The sequence below is a fragment of the Hyaena hyaena genome, unplaced genomic scaffold (assembly GCF_003009895.1).
Source record: "Hyaena hyaena isolate Hyena2069 unplaced genomic scaffold, ASM300989v1 scaffold_337, whole genome shotgun sequence".
Lineage (NCBI taxonomy): Eukaryota > Metazoa > Chordata > Mammalia > Carnivora > Hyaenidae > Hyaena > Hyaena hyaena.
The window spans coordinates 775,619-801,655 of NW_024080966.1; the positions used below are offsets into that span (position 1 = coordinate 775,619).

The following is a 26,037-nucleotide window of genomic DNA, read 5'->3' on the forward strand; positions in this document are numbered from 1 at the left end:
GATGTAAGATTATTGCTTGTCTTGTGGGAGGGAATGCGTGGAGACTGTCCGTTCGACTTTGTCGGTGTTAGTTACTATGTCGGTTTAGCAGACGAGAGATAATCCATTAAGTGTTCTTGTTTTGCAAACAAAACATTTGCAATTCTCTCCAGGGCCCCACGCTTTGTGTGCACATTTTACTGGTGGTGTGTGATGCATTGAATCCCCGGAGCCAGCACCCGAGGTGGCTTTTTCTTCTGGCTTACACAACTGATGGCCACAAATGGACCTACTAGTGTGAGGGGAGACTACTGGCCACAGCTCATCGCTACGCCTTTCTGTCTGCCTCACAGAAGCATGAGGAAAAAATGCAAGTGAGTGAGCATGAAGCAAATACAGGGGGGTAACTTTGAATTTACTCTAAAAACCACGACCAAGAGAGTGATTGCTAGCAAACCCATTTCTTAGCAATCCTTAGTAACGGACGACTACTCCACTGAGCCTACAGACTTTGTTGCCTGTCTGGAAGATGGAAGTGCAATTTCCTGTGGCTGGAATACTGAAAGAGAAGTCATTGTTTTATGGGCAAAGTCTTTACTATTCTCCTGAGCTTTATATCAAGCAGTGTGTGAAGTGGTGCTGGGTGGGCCTGCCTCATGTATGACTAGGGAATGCAGGTAACCAGGGCTTTCCCCTCTGTACCCGTGGAGGAGTGTCTTCCTGTAGTAGCTCCGCAGTCTGGCCTCTGCACCCCCTCTTCTCTGACCCGTGTCCCCCTGTGGCTCACATGTCTCCTTGCATGTCCTGGCAGGTCACCAGCCCTATCCCAGGCTTTGAAGCTGATTGTCAAGGTGTCCTTAAAATACGCCGTCTGGCCACCCTGCTTGTAAATGCAAGCCTTTCGCTCTCTCATGGAGCAGTCACTAGGGTGCTCATTAGCTGTTACATCTCTTTTTCATATATAACCTTTATGCTCAGGTGGTAAAATGGAAAAAAACCTAACAAATTGAAATTTTGTAAATCAAATAGTTTTGATCGCTCTGGGAGCTCGCTATTTAGGAAATCCTATGGCAAATCCTATGGCAAATTTGTAAATTGAGCCGTCGGACATTTATCTGTTTAAAAAATTCAAGTTTTAATATATTATCTTGCCTGAGGGCGGTGATTGCACTTGTAATATGAAAAAGATGGAAAGAAAAGATGGAGTGTCTGGTGCTCCCCCTCCGTATTTAAGTATTTAAATAGTGGTGTGTAATCACAATTACCCGGCTCACAAGCAAGCAATTACACTAAGTATTAATGAAAGGACCCTAGTCAAAAACTGTGCCCAAGGGAAACTTTTCCCTGCAAGCCAGGGTTAATGGCCCAGCCATTGTTTTAATGGATTTTCAATGAGGTGTGAAGATGACAGGCCAATAAGGGTAAAGTTTTATGCTGCTGCTAAACAAGCACAATTAGTGACTCACCATTAGTATCCTGACCTTTCTGTTTATATTTCTTTGCAACCCTGAGTGGTTATTGATTCATTTCTGTTCAGCACAATTCAGGGAGCCTTTGTGAACTCAGTACAGGTGCCCGATCTTCGGCTGCTTTTGTGGAAAGGGAGTTTCTAAAGCACCCTCCCCAAACAAGTTTCAGTGATGAGCCTGAGGTTCATGGGCTGTTTCTGGACAGTCTCCGTCCAGGCTCTCTGGCCCTGGAGATGCCCAGCCCCCATAGTCTTGTCTTCTGGCGTCAGCCCCCTGGCCTGGGAGATGTGTAAGCCTCGATCACATTACCTGTGTTTGTTTCCCCACCTCCACCAGCACTGAATCCTGGGAAAGTCATTCAGTCTTTCTGTAGGATCAGTGCCCAGTGCCTCTGAGGGATCCAGCATGCTCTCTGTCTTCTCCCATCTTGAATACACACGCCTCAGCCTAGACCCTGGGCTTAGACCTGCCTTGACATCACCCTCAACACTTCTGGGGACTCAAATTTTGCTCCTGACCTCTGTTTCTCTGGCTGAATCCCCTCTCTCAGAAAGGCTGCTTATACTCTTTTTTTCTTGTTTTGAAGATTTGTCTCTACCTCGGGGTTGGGAACCTATGGCCTGTGAGCCGTGTCTGGCTCACTGCCTGTTTCTGTAAATAAAGTTTTATTGGAACACAACCATGCTCACTTATTTACATATTGTGTTTGGCTGCTTTCATGCTACAACAGCGGCTGAGTGGTTGTGACAGAGGAATTATGGCCCCCTAACGTAAAACATTCATTATTAGGCCCTTTACTGAAAAAGCTTACTGTTCCTTGTCTGTGTGGTTGAATGAAGTCCTCCAAAAAAGACATGTTGAAATCTCCAGTACCTCAGAATGTGGTCTTATTTGGAAATAGGGTCTTTACAGAGGCAACCAAATTAAAATGGGGTCATTAGGCTGAGCCCTACTTCCATATGATTTCCTTATAAAAAAGGAAATTTGGACACAGAGTATATTTAAAACCTTTTTTTGAATGTTTATTTACTTTTGAGAGAGACAGAGCATGAGTGGGGGAGGGGCAGAGAGAGAGGGAGACACAGAATCTGAAGCAGGCTCCAGGCTCTGAGCCATCAGCACAGAGCCTGACGCAGGGCTCACACTCACGGAACTGTGAGATTGTGACCTGAGCCCAAGTCAGACGTTCAACCGACTGAGCCATCCAGGTGCCTCTAGACACAGAGTATATTAATTATATTTTCTTATTTTCTGGATTCTTGATGCTCTGACATCTGGAGCTTCAGTGGCTGGGGTGAGCCTGCCCTCCCAGGATTAGCCAGCTCCCAGAGATAGCATAGGATTTGCACAGAGACCTGCCTTTCATATGCAGACTAACCATTCCAGAGCCCACACTCCAAACCACCTCTTCCATCTGGCTCTCACTTCCCAGGAGGCGATATTCCTGGTCACCCTGGGGCCAAGTCCTAGACATCTAGAGACCCTCGTCCCAGCCCGGAGCTTGCTGAAATTGTTCATGTATCCAATCCTAAGCCTACTGAGCTTGCTTACCTTTGCCTTCCTTCTTCCTTCCCATGAAAACCATAATGAGTACTCTTTTTTTAAAGCTTCTTTATTTATTTTAAGAGAGAGAGATAGAGAGAGTGGGGGAGGAGCAGAGGGAGGGAGAGACAGAATCTCACGCAGGCTCTTCATGGTCAGTGCAGAGCCCTACGTGGGCTTGAACTCATGAAATGTGAGATCAAACCCTGAGCCAGAATCAAGAGTTGGGCATTTACCCAACTGAGCCACCCAGATGCCCCCCCAATGAGGATTCTTGGCCACAATTTCTCCTCCCTCCTCCTGCCTCCTGACCAAGCCCATGCTGCCCTGTGAGGCCTCGGGCCACCTCCCTCTGGGAACTAGGAGTAACAAACCATGTGTTCAAAGGCAATCATCCCTTGATCTGTTGGTCTCACTGTACTCGAATAAAACCAAAATCCCAGGTGCATTTTATCCTCGTTTTTTAAAAGTAGTCTCCATGCTAGGTATGGGCTCAAACTCACAACCCTGAGATCAAGAGCTGAGCTGAGATCAAGCGTCGGATGCTTATCTGAGTCACCCAGATGCCTCCCCCGGTGCATTTTAGGAACAGAGACAGACACACATGCAGGGAAAATAATGTGAAGACACAGGGAAGCACCATGTGAACATGGAAGATTGGGGTGATGTATTTACAAGCCAAAGGATACCTGAAGCCACCAGGATGAGAAAAGCATGGGACAGTTCCTTCCCTAGCACCTTCAGAGGGAGCGTGACTGCCAACACCTTGATTTTAGTCTTCCAGACTCTAGAACAAGAGACAATAACTCTCCGTTGTTCTAAGTCGCTCAGTTTGTGGTACTTTGTTATGCTAGCCTAGGAAACTAATATACCACCTAACAAATGATTTTGTTCTGTTTTCTTCGTTCCGTCTCGTTCTTTTACATCCGTATGGTATCCTGTCCTCATTTCAAGATGACCCGCATGCCCATTATTGCATCTGGGTATCGTGAGGTGGTCGGGTCAGCGGGCAGCTCGTTAACCCAGGACTGGGGCTCAGTGACTTCAGGGGACCGTACAAGGTCACCCCACAGGCAGCAAGTGCAGAGAGGACTGGTGGTTAGGGCTCAATATGTGCTTTCCTCACATTATTTTAGGCCCCACCCCCCACAATTAACCCGAGCACCAGGTGGCGAGCAATTATGCTAATAATCAGATAGCTATGAACTTAAAAAGGATATTTTCTTCTCCCCTCACCTTCCCGTCTCTGCTTGGCTTCTAAAGGCAGAACTACATGAGGAGGTCAGACACCTGCACGCTGTACTGACCTGACGGGAATCAGCACGCACCCACTGCGGAAGCTCTTTCTTCAAAGGACGATGCTAATCCTACCAGCATGCAGTGAAACAAGGTAAGAGAGCCCCAAAGCCCCCTTCTGTCCCCCTGGGGTGTGGTGGGGGTCCGAGGAGTGGAGAATGAGGAGAGGTCTGGGGCTATTTCAGGATGTAACACTGTTGTGGGAGCTAGAGCTCTTTCTGGTCAAGGCTTGTCTGGATGCTGTGGATCCTCCCCCACCCCCCAACCTCTGAGGCCAAGCACCCAGCCATCTCCTGAGATTCCTTTTTTTTTTTTTAATTTCATTAAAGTCTTTTTTTTCTAGTGAGATATCACAATTTCATTATTCGGTGCCACATGTTGTGCTTTGACTCATATTGTTTCCTCTGAGTTAATCTGCAAAGGGTAGCAGTTTGCTGGGGAAACAGTGCAAAATATGGAAGCTTCACGAATTTGCACGTCATCCTTGTACAGGGGCCAGGCTAATCTTCTCTGTATTGTTCCAATTTTGGGATATGTGCTGCCGAAGTGAGCTCTAACTTCATTTTAATTTTATTTTTTTTAGCATGTTAAGTGTACTCTTTAATCCCTATGCCCAATTTTCCCACCCCCCCAACCCCCCCTTCTCCCCTCTGGTAACCATCAGTGTGTTCTCTGTTGCTAAGAGTCTGCTTCTTGGTTTGCTTCTCTTTTTTCCCCTTTGCTTGTTTATTTTGTTTCTTAAATTCCATATATGCGTGAAATCATATGGTATTTGTCTTTCTCTGACCGACTTACTTCACTCAGCATTATACCCTCTAGCTCCACCCTTGTTGCAAAGGAAAGATTTCATTTTTTATAGCCAAATAATATTCTATTGAATATATTCCACATCTTTATCCATTCTCAGTCGATGGACACTTGGGCTGCTTCCATAGTTTGGCTATTGTAGATAATGCGGCTATAAACATAGGGGTGCATGTATCCTTTGAGTTAGTGTGTTTGTGTTTTTTGGGTAAATACTCAGGAGTGTGATTCCTGGATCATAGGGTAGCTCTATTTTTTTTTTTTTTTTTTAATTTCTGAGAGAGAGAGACAGCGTGAACAGGGGAGGGTCAGAGAGAGAGGGAGATACAAAATCTGAAACAGGTTCCAGCCTCTGAGCTGGTCGTCTGGCTTGGACGCTTAACCAACTGAGCCGCCCAGGCACCCCTTCTGCCCATTTTCAAACTGAATTATTTGTGGGGGTTTTTGGTGTTGAGTTATATCGGTTCTTTGTATGCTTTGGATACTAACCTTTTATTGGATATGTCATTTGCCAATATCCTCTCCCATTCAGTAGATTTGCCTTTTAGTTTTGTTGATTGTTTCCTTTGCTGCACAGAAGGTTTTTATCTTGATGAAATCCCAGTACTTTATTTTTGCTTTTATTTCTCTTGACTCAGGAGACATATCTAGAAAACTGTTGCCATGGCTGGTATCAGAGAAATTACTGCCTATGCTCTCTTCCAGGATTTTTATGGTTTTGGTCTCACATTTAGGTCTTTGATCCATTTTGAGTTTCTTTTGGTGTATGGTGTAAGAAAGTGGTCCAATTTCATTATTTTGCATGTTGCCGTCCAGTTTTCCAAACACCATTTGTTGAAGAGACTGTCTTTTTCCCATTGTCTATTCATTCCTCATTTGCCAAAGATTAGTTGGCCATATAATTGTGGGTTTATTTCTGGGTTTTCTGTTCTGTTCTATTCTATTGATCTATGTGTCTTTTTTTATGCCAGTACCATACTGTTTTAATTACTACTGCTTTGTAATATAACTTGAAATCTGGAATTGTGATACCTTTAGTTTTGTTCTCAAGATTGCTTTGGCTATTTGAGGTCTTTTCTGGTTCTATACAAATGTTAGGATCATTTGTTCTCCTTCTGTGAAAAATAGTATTGGTATTTTGATAGGGATTTCACTAAATCTGTAGATTGCTTTGGGCAGTACAGACATCTTAACAATATTTGTTCTTCCAATCTATGAGCATGAAATGTCTTTCCATTCCTCCGTGTTGTCTTGAATTTTTATCAGTGTTTTACAGTTTTCAAACACCTATTTGGTTAAGTTTATTCTTAGATATTTTGTTGTTTTGGTGCAATTGTAAATGGAACTGTTTTCTTAATTTCACTTTCTGCTGCGTCATTATATGCATATAGACATGCAACAGGTTTCTGTACACTAATTTGTATCCCAAGACTTCGCTGAATTCATTCATCAGTTCTAGTTGTTTTTTGTGGAGTCATTAGGGTTTCCTATATATAATATTATGTCATCTGCAACTAATGAGAGTTTGAGTTCTTCCTTACCAGTTTGGATGCATTTTTTTTTTAAGTTGTTTGATTGCTGTGGCTAGGACTTCCACTACTACACTGAATAAAAGTGGTGAGAGTGGACCTCCATGTCTTATTTCTGACCTTAGGTGAAAAGCTCTCAGTTTTTCACCATTGAGTATGATGTTGGCTGTGGGTTTTTTCATATAAGGCCTTTATTACGTTGAGGTATATTCCCTCCAGACCTACTCTGCAGAGAGTTTTCATCATGAATGGATGCTGTACTCTTTGAGTGCTTTTTCTGCATTTATTGAAATGATCATATGGTTTTTATCATTTCTCTTCTTGATGTCACATTATCATATTGACTGTTTTGTGAATACTAAACCACCTTGCAACCCGGGAATAATCCCACTTGATTGCGGTGTATGATTTTTTAAAAATATATTGTTGGATTCAGTTTGCTAATATTTGATGAGGGTTTTTGCCTCCGTATTCATGAGAGATATTGGCCTGTAGTTCTCTTTTTTTGTGAGGTGTCTTTATCTGTTTTTGGTATCAGGCTGATACTTGCCTTATAGAATGAATTTGGAAGTTTCCCTTCCTCTTGTATTTTATGAATAGTTTGAGAAGAATGGGTATTAACTCTTCTTTACATATTTGATAGAATTTGCCTGTGAAATCATCAGGTCCTGACTTGTTTGTTGGGAGTTTTCTGGTTTCTGATTCAATTTCATTGTTGGTGATTGGTCTATTCAAATTTTCTATTTCTTCCTGCTTTAGTTTTGGTAGGTTATTTGTCTCTAGGAATTTATACATTTCCTCTAAGTTGCTCAAGTTGTTGGCACACAGGTTACAATTCTGTTACAATTATTTTATTTCTGTGCTGTCGATTGTTATCTCTTCTCTTGTATTAGTAATTTTGTTTATTTGGGTCCTCTTTTTTTTTTTTTTTTGAGTCATACTAGAGGTTCATCAATTTTGTTGATGCTTTCAAAAAACAACTCCTAATTTCACTGCTCTGGTCTATTGCTTTGTTGTTGTTGTTGTTGTTTTTTGTTTTTGTTTTTGTTTTTGTTTTTTTTAGTTTCTATATCATTTATTTCTGGTTTAGTCTTTTATTATTTATTTCTTTCTCCTGGTTTTGGATTTTGTTATTGTTCTTTTTCTAGCTCCTTTAGGTGTAAGGTTAGGTGGTTTGATATTTGTCCTGCTTCTTGAGGTAGGCCTGTATTGCTTTCATTTCCCTTCACCTTTTTGTTCTCCTGTCATCGCCTCCTCACCTTCCAAGCTTTGGCCTAGGATGTAAGCAGCCTTCCCAACAGACCCAGAAGGAGCTGGCAGCCCCCCTGCCCCCTACTCTGCCCCAGCCCCCGGTATACAGAATTCTGTTAGCACATATCACCCTGTACTGTAATGACCTATTTACAGGTTTACCTCCCTTAGTAGACAGTGAGCCCAAGGGGAGAGCTCTTGTTTTTACATTTACATTAGTATCCTGTTTTACATTTATATGTCTCTTCCCTTGCACAGCAGAACTTGGTTATTACCAAGTACTCCAATCCTTGATGAATAAATGATTCAACCAATTAACCAAACCAGAATTCCTCTGAAGTTCACTAGTCTTTGCTAATGGCAGCCCCCTGTCTAAACCAATTATGACTCTCAGAAAGCTACAAAATTGTCACAGGTGTTAAAAGTTAAAAGAGAGTCTTGCATCCATGATCTCTGTTTCTTCCTTGCTCACTTGTTACAAAGATTCTTCCACATCAAGAATATTTTTAAAGTTATGCCAAGATTCTGGGGACCCCATTCCATTTGGGATATTATCTTCACTTTATAGATGAGAACACGGGTCAGGTCTCATGGCCAGCCAGGGGTCATGATGGATTTGGGGGCTGGCCCTTCTGGCTCTATAGCTCTGGTCATCACACAGGGCTGGCCTGGGCTGGGGTCCATGCCCTCAGCCTCTTTTTCTGGCAAACACTGTTCAGAATATGAGTCAGCATATGATTCCTGTGTGTGTGTGCACATGTGTATATGTGCGCGAGGGAGAGAAATCGCAAAGGCTCAGCGAACTCTCTCTCCTTCATGCACTGAGTATGGAAGGTGCTCAGTGTCGCTGGGTGTCACCAGCTGAGGCAGAGAAGGATAGAAAATAAGAGAAGAAAACCAGAGTGTGTCCAGCATGAGAGAAGAAGCAGGGGGTGAACGAACAGAAGGAAAAAGTACAAAGAGGCCTAGGGATCCCTGCCTAGACCCCTGCCTTCCCCTTTGCCTCACCCCAACCCCCTGGCCCCCCACCTGAAACAAGCTGAAGGCTGTGCCGTTGTCCTCACTGCTGGGATAGTGGTTCCAAGCCTGCCCAGCCTGGTTCGGCCTTAGCAGGAAGAAGCAAGTGTAAGCCGGGGGCTGCGGCTGCTGCACTCACCCTGTAAGAAGCCCAGGGTGAGGGGGTACCATCTGGTCAGGAGTCCCCGAAGCTGGGGTTGTGGAGAGGCTCAGGAGGGTGGGCGGGCGGCCTGTGGCAGGCTGAATAGCGGCCCCCAAATACATCCACGTCCCGACCCCTGGAACCTGTGAATGTGTCACCGCACGTGGCAAAGGAGACTTTGCAGGTGTCATTTAGTTAAGAATCTTGAGATGGGAAGACTAGCCTGGCGAATCCAGGTGGGCCCCTAAGTAGCTGCAAGGTCCTCGGACCTCGTGGTGGGGCAGAAGCTGTTTCTTTCATCTGATGAAAATATACTGAACACCTAGTACATGCCAGAGAGGCTCTGGGGCCTGGGATACAGCAGTGAAAAGACAACACAAGCTTCCTGCCCTCGCGGTGTTCATAGTTTAGTGGAGGAAGACCGGCAGACAATAGGCAAGGGCCGGTGTATCAGAGGTTGGTAAGTGCTGGGGAGAAGATTGGCAAGGTGAGAGCCAAGGTGGTGCCGGGGAAGAGTTGGGCTAAGGTGGTCGGGGAAGGCCTGATGAGATGCAGTGTGAGCCACAGAGATCTCTGAAGGAAATAGAACATTCCAGACAGGAGGAATAGCAGGAGAGAGGCTTCAGGGCAGGACATTTGCTGGACACTTTCCAGGACAGCAAGGAGCCCATAAGGCTGGCATGGGGTGAGTGGTGGGGCAGGGATAGGAGGTAAGTGTGTGGACGCAGAGGGTGGTTGGTGTGGGGCCTCATGACTTTAGGCCACTTGCCAAGGGAGCCCTGGGAGGGTTTTGAGAGGAGGAATGAGCTAGGCCGAGTGTTAAAAGAATCTCTCTAGGAGGCCCGAGATACTCCTTTTACCTGTTTTGCAGCAGCACCTGCTGAACTGTTAGTCCTCACCTAAGCAAGGAGAAAGACGAAGAAACCAGTCTTTGTGGCTCCATTCTTGGCCCTCTTACCCCACTGGTCATTAGTGGAACTACCTGTCTATGCCTGGCAAATGCACTGTCCTCTCCCCTCTTCTTTTGCATGGCGGTCCCCAGCCCCCCTCCTACCTTATCAGTCACTCACACTTTAGTGAGATCAAGGATGTGTATCCCATTACTGTCTCTAAGGTTATGAGTTGAATTGTGGCACCCAAAAGTTATGTTGAAGGCCTACTCTCCAGTACCTCAGAATGTGACCTTATTTGGAAATAAAGTCATTGCAGATGTAATTTAGTTCAGATAAGCTCATACTGGGGTAGGGAGGACTCTTGATGCACTGTGACTGAAGTCCTTGTGGAGATACCAGGGAAGAAGGCCATGTGATCGCAGAGGCAGACGCTGGAGCGACGAGGCTGTGGGCTGGGGGACGCCGAGGGTTCCTGGAAACCCCTCACAGCTAGGAAGTGGCAAGGGGTCTCAGAGGGAGCGTGACCCTGCCAGCACCCTGATTTCAGACATCTGGCCTCCGAAACTGTAAGAGAACAAGTTTCTGTTGCTTTAAGCCACCCAGGTTGTGGCACTTAGTTCTGGCGCCCGAGGAAGCCAATGCCTGGGATATTACCTTTTTTTAGAGACTTTCTTCTAATTGTGAAATTTAAGGTTTTATCCTAGTTGAAGAAACCTCTGGCATGCTATTATCCTCCTGACCAGACTTGATCTGAAGATAATGATGCCCTGTTTGGGAGGCATCCTGGGGCTGCATGAGAATTCAGAAGGACCCATTTCTCTCCATGGCCTGGATATGCTTCTCTCTGGGGAGCTGGGCAGCGGGGGAAGAGCCCGGTTGGATCCCCGTCCCACTGCTGGGTGGGGTTTGGCTGGGGACACCGAGTGTGGGTTTGGGAAGAGGAAGATGCAGGGGTCTCAGTCCTGGGCAGAGGGGGCAGATGAGGGGGACCTAAAGCTTGAGGACACCAGATGCCCAAACCTTGCCTTTTGTTTGTCTGAAGATAAAACTGTCCACTGCTATTAATTATTGAGCCTCTCCCTGTGCAGGTCTCTTTGCGGTCAGGGACACGGAGTGATAGAAACAGAGTCTCCTTCAAACAAGCACTTGTATGCAAATATTCACTGCAGCATCACTTATAAAAGCGAAAGGTACAAACGACCTACATGTGCATCAGCTGACCAATGGCTAAACAAAACGGACGCATCCATACATGGAACGGTATCCAGCCATAAAAGGAACGGAATACTGCTCTGAGCTACAACATGCATGGACCTCAAAAACCTTCTGATAAGTGAAAGAAGTCAGACACCAAAAGCCACATGTTGTATGATTCCATTTGTATGAACTGTCCAGAATAGGCAGGTCCATGGAGACAGAAAGCACATTAGGGATTGCTCGGGGCTGTGTGTGTGGGAGGACCGGGCAGTGACTGGTTAATGGGTCCAGAGTTTCCTTTTGAGGTGATGAGAATGTTCCAGAACTCGGTAGTGGTGATGGTTGCACAATTTGGTAAAAGTACGAAATGTCACTGAATTGTACACTTTAAATGGTAAGTTTTATGTTATTTTACCACATGTATACACGAAACCCAGAGTTCCCGCCCCTGCATTCAAGTGAGAGGAGACAGATGATTAACAAAGAAATATATATTTAAGGTAAGTGCTGGGAAGACAAGACAGATGGGCTAAGGTGCAGGGAATGACAGGGAGGTGCTATTTCAGTGAGTGGTTGCCTTTCTGAGGGGGATGCCAGTGGGAGAGCCGAGGAAATGGCCAAGAGGAGACCCTTCGGGCCACAGAAGCAGAAAGGGCAAAGGCCCTGAGGCAGGAATAGGCCAAGGGTGTGGGGAACCAAGCTGCAGAAAGAGGGGCGCACAGGCGATGAGAACAGAGGAGAAGAGGCTGGAGGCCCGTCGGGGAGGGCCTGTTGGCCAGAGCGCCCTGGGACCCTGAGGGCCCCAGGCAGGACACTGAAGGGAGCAAGTGTAGACGCCAGGAGGTTGTTGCAACGAGGATTCCTGTCTGCTGAACGAACGGGCCCAGGAGACTGTAAGGCCTGCTTTGGATGTCAAGCAATCTAACAAGAGTTCTACCAGGGGCGCCTCCTCTCGAGGTCCCCATGCAGCACAGTCTTGACGAAGGAGATGCCTAACCAGGTCAGGAGTTTTTGCTTTCTGAGCGCATTGCCTAGGTATGTTTACTTTTCATTCAGGTTCATACTGAGCGACCCACTGTACTTCACATGGTGGGTCTCCTCCCATCCCCCTGCCTGGGGCACCCTGACCCCCTCCCCCTGCTTTCTCCTTCCCTATTCACTCATCACTGCCCTGCACAGGTGTGTATAGCTGTCATGGTTAATTTCTGTGTCAGCTTGGCCATGTAGTACCTGGTTATTCAATCAAACACCAACCTAGTGCTGCTGTGAAGGTATTTTGTAGATGTGGGAACATGTACAATCAGTTAACTTTAAGGAAAACGATTTCTTGTTCTAGCTTGGGTGGGCCTCGTCTAATCAGTTGAAAGGTCTTAACTACAGAAGTGAAATTTCCCAACGGAAGAAGAAAATCTGCCTCAAGACTGCAGCCTCAGCACCAGCCTGAGTTTCCAGGCTACCAGCCTACCCTACAGATTTCAGACTTGCCAGTTTCCCCAATCCCATGAAGCAATTCCTTGAAATAAATCTCTGTATACATATACGTATACATGCACACATGCATGTTTCATACTGGTTCCGTTTGGAGAACCCTAACAGGTGTGGTTTCTATTTGCCATTCCCCTGCCTCCAGGTGCACTTAAGTGCAAGGACTTACCCTTTTTCTTCCTAGCTGTGCCCCCCAGAACAGTGCCTGGCTTTGGGTCAGTTGGTAGTGTCTAATGGGTAGCTCTTTATAATTCTTATTTATTTGTATGGTTATTGGATCTGTTTGAAAATTGAGAGAAAGAAAAAAAAAGGCACATGATTCTTATCTGAGCTGGGGATTTCCTTGTGGGGCCCAGGGATGTGGGTCCTGCTGTTGAGTGGGTGTCTTTTTGCAGTAGAGCAAAAGGTGTTCCTGGGAAGAAAGGTTGCAAATTTAAACTCAAGTTCAGATTCTCCTGGCAGCAGTGCACGCCCTCGGGCTGCTGGCCTGGGAGGGTGAGGCGGGGGGGTGGGGGTGGGGGGGACCCAAGCACCAAACACGTGCAGCTGTGGCAGGTCCCGTTGCTAGGAGAACCGAACAGTGACTCCTGTTTGTATCCAAGAGCGACCTAGGTGGGCGTTGCCTTTTGTTTCCCAAGTAATTGTTTTAAAGCAAGGTGTGCGAGGAGCCAGCGCGTGGGGGAATGAGGAACAAGGCTTGAGCCCAGATGTGTGTTTGTTTAGGAACTAGTGGTTAGTGCAAAGCCTCTTGTTTCAGAATATGTCCCAAAGGGGTTTGCAATTAGGGACAGAATCTGTAGGAGCTGAGGAAACAACCAATTCCCCATACTGTTTGGTTCTCGGCCTCCACGGGCCATCTGCATCAGAGCAGGAAGTGTGGGATTGCGGGTGGGGTGGAGGAATGAAAAGCATCAAGCTGGCCTCGGCTGGGGCCCGGAGGGATTTGGGTTTCCAGATTTTGTGTTCGCTTAATTACATTCACAGACCATCCTGACCTCAATGCCATGAGGTTGGGGCATGGGAGAACAGGAGGGGGGGGGGGCATGTTCCATTCACGATCGCCCTTTATCTGTGTTCCCTCCAACTGGTAACCACCCTGTGCTACCACTTGCACTTTGCAAAAGAGGAAGCTGTTGCAGAAGGCCTGAGAAGTCTGAGGAAGAGACGGAGCTGAGAGCTGGGTCCAGCTCTGTCCCATTCCCAAACCACCTTCTTTCTCCCACATTGGCTGCCCAGGTGAGATGGGTCATCATCTGAGATAGGCTTGGAGGGGAACACCTGCGGCATCGCTCTGGGTCTGTTTTCTGAGCGCGTGCCCTTCAGAAAATAAATTCAAGTTCCCTTCTAGAGAAGTCTCAGCTTCAGAAGGAGTGGGTCGCAGAAAAAAAAAAATGCCGTGTTCATCGAATTGATTTTATTTTCCTCTTGGACATTTGGAAAGACTATTCCTGAGCTTCCACTGCAGTAAGGTGGTGGCATGGGACTGAGCTTCTGGCCAACCCCAGAGGCTAACCGGACACACACCCCTGCCCAGCATGATTCTAAAACCTGCATATCCTCAACCTCTGTGTGCTTTCTTCCCACCTTCTGGGTAGATGCGGAGGACCCAGGCGGGGCCCCAAGGCCCAGGAAGATGGTGGAGTCATAGGGAAGGTGCCTGGTTTTCTGAATGATTTCATGAAGCAGGATATCCCTCCCCTTGACATACCGGACTATGAATGAAAAACAAGCCTGTGTCGTATCAAACCCTTGGCTTGGGAGGCTATACGTTGCAGCAGTCAGGCTACAGTGATCCGGAGAGAGTGTGTAGGAGGGTGTGTGACGACACCATTTTTGTTGAAGGCACCTGGGTGGCTCCGTAGGAAGAGCAAGTGAGTCTTTTTTTTTAATGTTTTATTTATTTCTGAGAGAGAGAGAGAGACAGCCAGCATGAGCAGGGGAGGGTCACAGAGAGAGAGAGGAAGACACAGAATCTGAAACAGGCTCCAGGCTCTGAGCTGGCTGTCAGCACAGAGTCCGATGCGGGGCTTGAACCCACGAACCGTGAGATCATGACCTGAATAGAAGCCAGTCGCTTAACCAACTGAGCCACCCAGGTGCCCCAAGTGAGTCTTGATCTCAGGGTTGTGAGTTTGAGCCCCATGTTGGGTATAGAGATTACTTAAAAAATAAAATCTTAAAAAAAAAGGATCATTTTTGTTGGAGGAGGGGAGAGAGTGATATTTAGCAGAAGTGTTTATATAAGTAGGTGGGGAGGAGCCTCCTGCTGGCAGAGGGCTCTGGTTTAATAGCCACCCTAGAATGGGAAGGGGAGCCAGCGTGTGTGACCGGGCACATTGTGTGTGTGTGTGTTGAAGTAAGCACCCTCTGGTGAGGCCCTGTCTGAGCTAAAGAAAATAATTATAATAATAATAATGGCACCTAAAGATAATAATTATAATAAAAAATTCTTTTAATCACATACTCACTTTTCCAAGTGCTTTGCATGAATTATCTTGTTTAATCTTCCCTATGAAGTAGGAACTATTAATGTCATCCCCATTTTATAGGTGAGGAAACTGAGGCCAACATCGATGCAGAACTTTCCCCACTGTCATCAGAACGTAAGTGGCAGAGCCAGGACCGGAGGACTGGATGGAAGGTGTGCTGGTGATCGAGCGGCGTCTGTCTCTCTAGAATGTGCGCTAACCCTGCTTGAGGATGAGGAATTCTGCTTTCCCCCCTCACTGTCTACAACAAAGGCGGAAGGAATTTGGGAGGCGTAGGTGTCCCAGCTTGGTAAGGAAGTCAGGCCATTTATCTTGTCTGAGATGATGCCAAACATTCCTGGAAAGGTCCCAGAGAGCACAGGGGGCTCTGGGGTGAGGGGAGAAGGACAGCTGGGGAGGGGAGAGGCCAGCCTGTGTTCATTGTAGGTTTTAAGAGATGGTGTCATGTAGACGGGTGCTCAGGAGGGAGGCCGAGGGAGTGGGAGGGCTGGACACGGACTTCTCTGAGCCTGATGCTTCCCGGGCTTCTATCTTACACGAGAGGCGTCCAGAGTTTTTTGACTCTGCGTCACAAGTACTTGTAAAAGGCCTTCCATGTGCCCGGAGATGTAGGAGATGCTGGGGGTGCGATAGCGAGCAACACGACATGGCCCTTGCCTTCACGGGGCCTTCAGCCTGGAGTCTGCATGCTGCATGTGGTGCTGGAGGATGAGCCGGAGGCCGTGGGCACCGCAGTGAGGTGGGGAGGGGGCTCAGGGTAGGGGAGTCTGGAACCCTCCAAGGCCAAGCCATGCCATCTGCCTGGGGAGGCTTGGTTTCCCGGCAGGTGTTTTCAGGCGGCTAGAGACTGTGGGTAGCGGAGTCTGGCTGGAAGCACTAAGTGAGGTGCAGGGAAGGGGGCCTCAGGGAGCCACACGGGGAGCTCTTGACTGGGAATCTGGATCATTCTTTTTAAGGACCAGCAGAAACGATGCCCAGAACAGGCCCTTTCCCTATTTGATGTCCCTTTGGGATCTCCATTTGATTTGCTCAGTGCCACAGGCATGCAGGTGGACTGAAGTCGCACATCAAGTTAGGAAAGACATTATCGTTGGTTGGTCTGGAGCCGGAGATTGGGTCTGCTATCGGGGGCACTGCACGGAGGCTGCCTCCCTCAGCCACCGACTCCAGCGCTTCCTGGAGCAGGAACATTCCACGGTGTAAGTGTTTTCTCTTGGCTGTCTGGCTCTCTGCTGCAGGCGACTCCACGTCCCACTTCCTTTTTTTCCCCCATGGTCGACAATATTTCTTTATTTAAACAAATTTTTTAAGTTAATTTTTAAAAATTTCCATCCAAATTAGCATATAGTGCAACAATGATTTCAGGAGTGGATTCCTTAATGCCCTTACCCACTTAGCCCATCCCCCTCCCACAACCCACCAGGAACCCTCTGTTTGTTCTCTGTATTTAAGAGCCTCTTATGTTTGTCCTGCTCCCTGTTTTTATGTTACTTTTGCTTCCCTTCCCTTATGTTCATCTATTTTGTATCTTAAAGTCCTCATATGAGTGAAGTCATGATATTTGTCTTTCTCTGACTAATTTCACTTAATATAATCCCTTCTAGTTCTATCCATGTAGTTGCAAATGGCAAGATTTGATTTGCCGAGTAATACTCCATTATATATACACCACATCTTTATCCATTCATCTGTCGATGGACATTTGGGCTCTTTCCATACTTTGGCTATTGTCGATGGTGCTGCTATAAACATTGGGGTGCATGTGTCCCTTTGAAACTGCACACCTGTATCCCTTGGATAAATACCTAGTAGTGCAATTGCTGGGTTCCACGTCCCGCTTCCTTAAACAGGATGTGTTCAGAGAGGGAGCAGCCCCGCTGGGCTTGAGGATGTGTCCCCTGTTAATTTCAGCCAGCTCAGGAATGCAGAATCTTCCTCATTTTCATGTTCCCTGTAAGCGCCGGACTCCCACACACTCTACATGTTAAGTTTAGCAGAACCCGTGTTAACTCACAGGTAAGTGGGCCAACTTCCAAAAATATCCCTCTGCCGTCCTCTCTCCCGAGCGCCAGCCCTCTGTTCTGGCTGCTTTCGGATGTCCCGCCACACTTCAAAATCAGCGTGTCCTTCCTTCACTCAGCCATCATTTAGAAAGAATCTTCTCTGTGCCAGGACCCACCAGGGGACGGGAGATAGAGTCAAAGAAGAGGTGCTCTCTATCGTGCGGACAGTCTGTGTAACTGGTCACCTGCTTCATCCGCTAGACCACACATGCCACGTGAGCAGGGACCGGACTTACTCCCCAATGTGTTCTCGGGCATTAGAACATGGTAGGTGCCCAATAAACATTGTTGCCTCCATGTTAAATCGACACCTGTCCTCAAAAGGCTTCAGGGTGACGGGGCGGGGGGCGGGGCACAGTGAACCAGCAATTGTAGTTCACCCAGCACCAGTGTCAGGAAGGACATAAGCAAGAGGAAGGCATTTAACTAAGCCCCCGAGGAGGGGCTCAGGGTTGCTTCCCGGAGGAGGCAGTGCTAGAGCTGAGAATGGAAGTAGAAGCGAGAGACACTGTGGATATTGATGAAGGCGGTGAGGGCACAGTCTGAAGGCAGGTCCTGGGGCAGCCGTAGGAGGTGAGGTAGACAGGCCCAGGGGCAGGTGGCCAGGCTTATGTTGGCAAACCAGCCCCACCTTCCCTGCCCTCCTGCTTTCAGTAGAGGGCATCTCCGTTCTCCTAGAGACCCTTCTGGCAACCCTCCACAGTCTGTCTTCTCTCTTCCTTGGGGTTCTAGTCCTCTGGGTTCTGTGTTCGCCCTCCCCCTCAGGGCCCCTGCTCTGGTTCCACGGCCCCGCCTTTACCTTCTGCTTGCCTGGGTCACCGTACAGGCCACCTGACTGGGCCTCCTGCCCCTGGCTTATATGGCTCCAATCTATTCCACACACTTCTGCCAGATTCTTCTTTCTAGAGCTCAGTCCTGACCACAGCCCTCCTTGCTCAGTAGCTTTCGGTGGCTCCCAGGTGCCTTACTGGATTAGGTGAAAATGTCTTGACTCAGCATTTCAGGACTCTAGTCTGTGGCATCTACCAAACTTTCCAGAATCTTCTTCCATTGTTCGTATTCATGTAGCCAGTACCAAACTGGACTCTTTACTCTTCTCCAATGACAGCTGAGTTCCTTCTGCCTGGAATGCCTGTTCCCATGTCCCCAAATGTCTGTGGGGTCCTATATATCTTTCAAGGCCAGTCTTAAACTCTGCTCTCTCTCTGAGGGCTTTCCCAACTTCCTGATAGTCTAGCTCTTACCTTGAATTGTAGCACAGTCTACCCTACCTGCTGAACTGCTTCTTCCAGCACATGGGTTATTATCATTATTATTAAAGGTGTTGGCAGTAAGAAGGGGCTAATACCTGTGATGGCCAGAGGACCCAGGCAGACCTAAAAAACGGAGCAAGCACTACCCACAAAGTCTCAGATGGTGACCTACAGGAAGAGCAGTGAAGAGAGAAGAGTCACACTTGACATTGCACCCCACGTAGCCAACTGGGCTGCGCCTGGGGCCTTGTTCTCCAAATTTCTGCTATTTGCTCTGGCCAGTCACGTAGAAGGACAAGGGAGAGAGCCTGGGCCACCGAACTGCATCTGCTGTGTGAATGGAGGAGAGGGCCATGGCAGCCACTCCCCAGTCCACATTTTAGGAATAGTGACCACACCCCCCTGCAAATATGGGCCAGTTGCTGTCCTTCAGTCTGACCAGTCAGATGAGCATTGCCTCTCCTTGGGACAGAATGACAGGGGAGGTGCACAGGGAGGGAGTCCTGAGAGAGCACCTCGTCTTACCTAGGAAGTCTCCAGGACCCAGCACTACACTGAACAGCCTGTGCGAGGGATGGGGACTTGCTGAGTTATTGAGAAACCAGTCCTGCCAACACGAGCTGGGTGATGGTCTGCGTCTGCCCCTGCTTCAGGGTCCAGACTTGGAACCTCTCTGGACAGAGTGGAGACTGACATCCGAGGGACCCCTGTCCCTGCCTCCACGCAAGTACACAAGCAGCAATCCTCAGTAAATGCTGACGACCCACTGGGCTTGGAGGATTCAAGGGCAATGTCTATGAAGGTTCTCACCCAAAGATTCTGGAAGATTCTCTGGAATATCATCACAGAATAAAGAGATGTTGCCTGGTGGCATGTGAGCTGAGGGGAAGAAAAGCCTGAGAAGCAGAATCAATCAGCACAAAATCCCTGGGAAGAGCAAGCACACAGGCTGTGAGGACAGTGAGTGCGACCTCTCTGGTTAGGGAGAGAAGACAAGAAGGGAAGGGAGAAGGGGGCCAGTAAGAACTGCATAGGGTCCCTGTAGCAAAGGGGACTTTTAAGAGGTGTCTTTACCAGAGGAACTGAAATGCCATACTCATGTGTGCCCTGACAGGGGCCAGGCCTCTGGCCAGCCTGCCCCAATCCTCTCCCTAAAGCAGGCCTTCTTGCCCTGCCCATAGTGTTGAGAATGTGGGTAAGTGTGGTTGGCTCACTGCTCCATTCTGGCATGGAGTTTGGGGCCAGGCTGCTTCTGATTTCTCTCCCTGACTCTGATGCCAACTCTTATCCTGCCTAGAGTTCAGGTGCTGAACTCTGAAGTGGGGGCAATTTTGTTTTTGTGACACTGAACCAGTGGTCAGGGGGCCCGGACTCCGCCTCTGAGGTCAGAACAGGACCAGCAGGTAGATTTGTTCTTGTACAGGGAATATTCCTCTGCAGGTAGATGAGGGAAGGTGTTCCTGCAGTCTGGACAGCCACCGCTGCCAGGGACGTCACAGGCCAAGGTCAGGTGCCGTGATTCTGCAATTCCACCTTCGAAGTGGCTCTGAGTAGGATCCTAGACAACTCTTTTGGCTTCTCTTTCCTCTCCCAAATGTTTTAGGGGATCGAAATGCCTGTTCCACTCATTTCCTAAAGAGCAAGCTGACTTCTACTTCTATAGAGTAAAATTGTTAAGACATTCTTGATCATTTAAATTTCCCATATGGAACCTTGCAATTTTGGATCTCAACTCCGTGTTCCTTTCTTTCCCCTCCAAAAAGAAATCTCTCTTCTGAGGAGTTCTTAACTAGGACTTGAGGGTCCTTAAGCAAGTGTATTTGTAATTGCCTGTCGTCACATGGGGACTAAAGTCCTATGGATCAGACACTTTGAATAGTGGTGGTTTTGTCCTTCCAAATGCTTTCCGCAGCATTCTGTCCTTTGAGTGTCACACACCCTGTGTGAGGGAACTTGGGAGGTGTTTATTTTGATCGTCCTCTCAGGTGTGGAAACACAGGCACAGGCTGGCAGAGTTGAGCTGGGATTGGAAATCTGGACTCTCTGGACAGCACTGACCTTGGAGGGAGGCTATTCCTGGCCTCAGCACCACGACAGCCCTCCTTTTGTCTCCTCACCAGCCCAGGGCACAGGGGAGTCATGGATGTCAGGGGACAGGAGCCGCAGTCCCCAGCCAACTATTCTCCCATGAGAGGAGAAGGCTGAGGTGGCATGGGGGGATGTGAAAGCGCCTCTGCAGACGGCTTGGCCAAGGCATCACTGCTTTCCCGACTGAATTATTTACCTCTGTTACCTAGAGCTACCAGTAGGCTTTTTGGTGATATGCTTTCCACCCGCCCGCTTTCCCTTTCTTTTGCATTCTTTGCCTTTGTCTCTGCAGAGGCTTCTCTGAACCTCCAGGCTCTGCAGACCGGCTCCGCCGCCGATTCTGCAAGTCGCCACTGGGTGGCGCAGCCGGCCGCGGTGTGTGGGCTCCGGTCACAGCTCAGAGTTCCAGGCTCAGGTCCTGCCTACTCCCTGCCCAGACCCCCAGCGGGCAGTCGGAACCTGGGGGCCGGCTCACGGTCTATGGGGCCTGGCGGGGCAGAATAAGGCTGGGGGTTCCTTAAAGAGAGACCGAAGTGGGTGGGTTGGGATATTGGGAGGTGGGGCAAGAAGGAAGAGGCTCAACTCTCTTTTCCCCCAGGGTTTCTCCCCTTTCTGGAATAGAATGGGCTGGAGAATTGCGTTTGAACAGAGGAGAAAATGTCTCTGCTTACTGGAGGAGCATCTGGAGTGGGGGGAGAGGAGAAGGAGGGGGGAGGGAGTGGGGGGTGACTTCCCAATCTCTTAAACACACAGCGCTCCCTATGTGCCAGACGCTTCACACATATTAACTAATTTAATCCACAGAGCAATCTCACCACTGCATTTTATTTTTTAGATTCAAAGAATTAATTTATTTTTTGTTCTTTTGTTTGTTTATTTATTTAATATAGTTTATTGTTGAGCTGGTTTTCACACAACACCCAGTGCTCATCCCAACAAGTGCCCTCCTCCATGCCCATCACCCACTTTCCCCTCCCCCCCATCAACCCTCAGTTTGTTCTCAGTATTTAAGAGTCTCTTGTGGTTTGCCTCCCTCCGTCTCCTTAACTATTTTTCCCCTCTTCCCCTCCCCTATGGTCTTCTATTAAGTTTATCATGTTCCCCATATGAGTGAAAAAATATGGTATCTGTCCTTCTCTGCCTGACTTATTTCACTTAAATACCCTCCAGTTCCATCCACGTTGCTACAAATGGCCAGACTTCATTCTTTCTCATCGCCGTGTAGTATTCCATTGTATAGATAGATAAACCACATCTTCTTGATCCATTCGTCTGTGGATGGACACTTAGGCTCTTTCCATGATTTGGCTATTGTTGAGAATGCTGCTATGAACATGGGGGTACATGTGCCCCGATGCATCAGCCCTCTTGTATCCCTTGGGTAAATTCCTAGCAGTGCTATTGCTGGGTCATAGGGGAATTCTGTTCATTTTTTGAGGAACCTCCACACTTTTCCAGAGGGGCTGCACCAGTTTACATTCCCACCAGTAGTGTAGGAGGGTGCCCGTTTCTCCACATCCTCACCAGCATCTAGAGTCTCCTGATTTGTTCATTTTAGCCCCTCCGATCAGCGTGAGTCACCACTGCATTTTATAGTTGAGGGCACTAAGGCACAGCTGCCCCAGGTAGTAAGTGGCAGAAGGATTCTCCCCTGTAGGCTGGCTGACTCCCAGCTTTCCAGAGGCAGGGATGGGCTTTGGTCTTCTCCTGCCTATAGGATGGGGAGATGTAAGGAAGATGTGCTGGGAGGGAGACTGGCCTGGCAACTCCGTGTAGTTCAGCTTTGATGCCCTCCCGCTTCATTCTATTCGTTTATTCATTCCTTCAACAAATGTTGATGTAGGGCTTCCTGCCTCCAGGTGTGGTGCTTGGTGCTTGGGCTACATTGTCGGCAAAACCAGCCACAGTCCCCGTTTTTGTGAAGCTAGGGAGGGAGACAGATGAATCAATCACATTGGTGACGTTCCCTGAGATTGGTGTTGTGGAGAATGGAGCACTGCTCTCCTTCAGCTCCCCCTTCCTCCCGACCCCGCTCCATCCCCTCCCATCCCAGGCCCACTTGGTGAGTCTGAGCCCCAGTGTGTCTGCTCAGATGTGAGCTAAAGGGATAGATGGGGACTTAACTTAGTTGTACAGCACCCTGTGACTTAGAAGGTAGATCACATCCGCTGTCGTATTTGGACTTGTCCAGGACTGGCTTGATTACCCTGGGGAGGCAGGCTTTTTAGCCCGATGCTTCAATCCAGGAAAGATTCTGGGTGAGACTGGAAAAGTCTTGGGTCGGACCCAGACGGTCACCTGATTTGAAGTGTTACTGAGTTCTGTGGTCCGTCTGCTGGCAGATTCAGATTACCAGTGTGATACCATTGAGTGAGGAGCTGGCAGGAAGTGCACAGAATCATCTCGCCTCCTAGGTGGGCTGCTCTGGCATGCCAGTCCAGGGTCTCCCACCAGCTGTGGGAACTGAGGCAGGTGATTTAACCATGGTAATTGCAGCCTCCTCATCTGGTAAATGGGCTACCACACCTCTCTTCAAGTGTGGCTGGAGGATTAAATGGCTTAGTGTTACCCCCACCTATTTTACTGAATCCTTAGAATAGCTTTTCTCATTCTGATGCTTTGGTTTCACGTCTGTTTCCCCAATGAACTATGAACTTGTTAAAAGCAGGGACCACATCATGTTCATCTTTGTACCCCCAGTGCCCAGTACAGGGCCTGGCACAGAGTAAGTGCTCCATGAATGCATCCCTTTCTTCCTTCCTTCCTTCCTTCCTTCCTTCCTTCCTTCCTTCCTTCCTTCCTTCCTTCCTTTTTATTTCTGAGAGAGAGAGAGACAGTGTGAGCAGGGGAGGGTCAGAGAGAGAGAGGGAGATACAGAATCTGAAGCAGGCTCCAGGCTCTGAGCTAGCTGTCAGCACAGAGCCCGACGCGGGACTCGAACCCATGAACCATGAGATCATGACCTGAGCCGAAGTCAGATGCTTAACCAACTGAGCCACCCAGGCACCCCTGAATGTATCCCTTTCTAACCCTAGCGTGGAGCCCTATGAGAGAAGATCATATGGGTGGGGGGTTCTATGAGTAATAGCCATTCCTAGAGAGGGCCCTTCCCTGGGGTCCACCTTTGGTTTCTTTGGCTCTTTCTGTGACTCTGGGTGAGTCACCTGCCCCTCAGACTGGGCTTTCCCTGTGAGCATGGGGAGGGTGGACTCGCTGACCTTGAATCTTTCTGGAGGAGCCAGCATTGTTGGGTCAGATTTCAGCTTTCCAGAGTCTGTGGACCATGGCCCATCTGAAGGCTGGTTGTCAGAGGGATCACCCCAAGGGTCTCCCCTGGGCCACCTGGAAGCCCTTGCTTAGGCCCCTAGACTTGGAGGCTGGCAGAGGGTGGGGGTGGGATTGGAGCCATGAGCAGCTGCCTCCAGGAGCCTCTGCTCCCTAGCTCTCTCAAAGTTTCTGGAACACGGTGAAAGGAACACCAAGGTACTGATGTCGCCTCCCCAAACCTAAAAATTATGCTTATATATGGCCTTTTCCCCTGGAAGCACTGAATCTATCACCAGTCCTGCCTGTCCTGGCTCTGATGTGGCCAGAAAGTCTCCGTGTGAACTTCCACAGGCGTGAGATGGGCCATTCCTGAATCTCCTATGCTCCCTGATACCTCGCTGCTGCCAGCCGTCCTCAGCTTTACACCACCCACTACCACCCACCAGCCGCAGCTCCTCCCATCCCTGCTTCCCTTCCTGCTTTGTAGCTGCCTCTCTGTCTCCAAGGGTACGTCTCTGAGTTGAGGGCTGGACAGCATGGGGAGGAGGGAAAAGAGCCAAGGGGAAATTGATCTCTCAGGAGGCTGCCATAACTATGTTCTTACTTTGGTCACCATAAACTAGCTCTATGGCTCTTCACCCAGCTGCTTGGTGGAGCACGCAAGTACCATTCTCCAGCTGTTCCTTGAGTATCTTACATCTCCAAGCCCAAAGGGCGCGTTCTCCAAGCAGCCCATTGGGAAGAGCCCTCTCCCCCTTCTTCACCAGGACACTTGGTCAGGTGGCTTTGAGGCCCCTTGCCCTCCAGAGGCCATATCTGATTGGTTGACAAGTCCAGTAGAATCTGCCATCACTGTTGATTGGCCGCGTCCTTTCTTCTCCGTGCCCATCACCGATTTCTCTCATGGGTCCACACCGGGACTCTTCCTAGGAAATCCCAACAGGATCCCATGCCCTCCTTCTACATTTAAGTATGTTCTCCAGTGTAAATCGACTCACATATTCTTTCTTTCACCCCTTCCTTCGGCAAATGTACATCAATTCCCAGCTGTGTGTCGGGTACTGTTTATTCCAGGCACTGGCAGTATGGCCGTGAGCAAGACAGACAGGTCTTAAGTGCCCTTGGATACCAGTCTCATGGCCTCCAAGAGGCTTCAGGGCCCATGGAGTGAGGTGCGTGTCCTTCAGTTTGGCATTTGGGGCACTTCACTATCAGCCCCGGACTATTTTGCCAGCCCCTTCATCTCCATCCCTTGCCCATGAGCTCAGCTGTGCCCTTGCCAGACCACTCTGCATTCTCCAAACATGCCATGCAATTTCTTTGCTATGGAACATCCTCCTTTGCCTCTCCATCTGCTTCGCCCTCGGCTGCAGAGTAGCAGCTCTGGCCTCCTGCTTTGTGCGTCTCATGTGCTTGGTGTATGGAGGCCAGTGAGCTCAACGGATTGAGAAAACCAAAAGAGACCCCGAATTTAACCTCAAACCACCTGAGGCTCTGGAGTGAACATTCTGTTTGGCCATGCTTTAATCCCAGTAGAATTCTGTTCACTAGAAATCGTGTTGGTGAGTCCTGAATCGTGTTTGTGGTACTTAGAAGCTGATGATGCTACATCCCCTGAACCTCACCGAGGACTTAAAGTCTGTGTCAGGGAATTGATGAGATGAAGGTCCATAATTTAAAAACATTTTCTGGCACCTCCTCTACCTACTAGTTTCAAAGGAAAGCACAGAGAAAATAATAGCCAAAACTGTTATCAAAAGACAGGAATGAAAACATAAAAAGTGAGGGAAGAAGGAAAAAATACAGTTAACCCTTGAACAGCACAGGTTTGAGCTATGTGGGTCCACTGATACTTGGATTTTCTTTAATAAATACAGTATAGTGCCATAAGTGTATTTTCTCTTCTAATTTTTTTAAAACTTTTTTTGGGGGGACGGGGAGGGGTAGAGAGAGACAGTGACAAAGAACCCCAAGCAGGCTCTGCACTGTCAGCACAGAGCCTGACACAGGACCCGAACCCACAAGCTGTGAGATCGTGACCTGAGCTGAGATCAAGAGCTGGATGCTTAACTGACTGAGCCACCCAGGCTCCCCTCTTCCTTATAATTTTCTTAATAACATTTTTTTCCTCTACCCTATTGTATTGTAAGAACACATATATAATGTAAATAAGATACAAAATATGTGTTAAGTGACTGTTTATGTTATTGGTGAAGTTTCCAATCAACAGTAGATTATTAGTAGTTAAGTTTTGGGGAGTCAAAAGTTATGTG

General features: G+C 48.2%; 1 long non-coding RNA gene and 1 other non-coding gene across 4 annotated transcripts; one reads left to right on the plus strand and one right to left on the minus strand.

Annotated features, from left to right (window-relative positions):
• The first annotated feature begins 4,260 nt into the window (after window positions 1–4,260).
• LOC120243240 lies at window positions 4,261–15,372 on the plus strand. Of its 3 annotated transcripts, none has more exons than XR_005531252.1 (5): window positions 4,261–4,380; window positions 11,011–12,154; window positions 13,729–13,840; window positions 13,953–14,475; window positions 15,154–15,372. It is a non-coding gene; the product is annotated as an uncharacterized LOC120243240 (long non-coding RNA). The 3 variants fall into 3 exon arrangements; XR_005531253.1 differs by having other exon boundaries at window positions 11,011–11,619; window positions 12,060–13,840; XR_005531251.1 differs by having other exon boundaries at window positions 11,011–13,840.
• On the minus strand, window positions 4,734–4,840 carry LOC120243248. Its single transcript, XR_005531258.1, has one exon. It is a non-coding gene; the product is annotated as a U6 spliceosomal RNA (small nuclear RNA).
• Window positions 15,373–26,037: the final 10,665 nt, after the last annotated feature.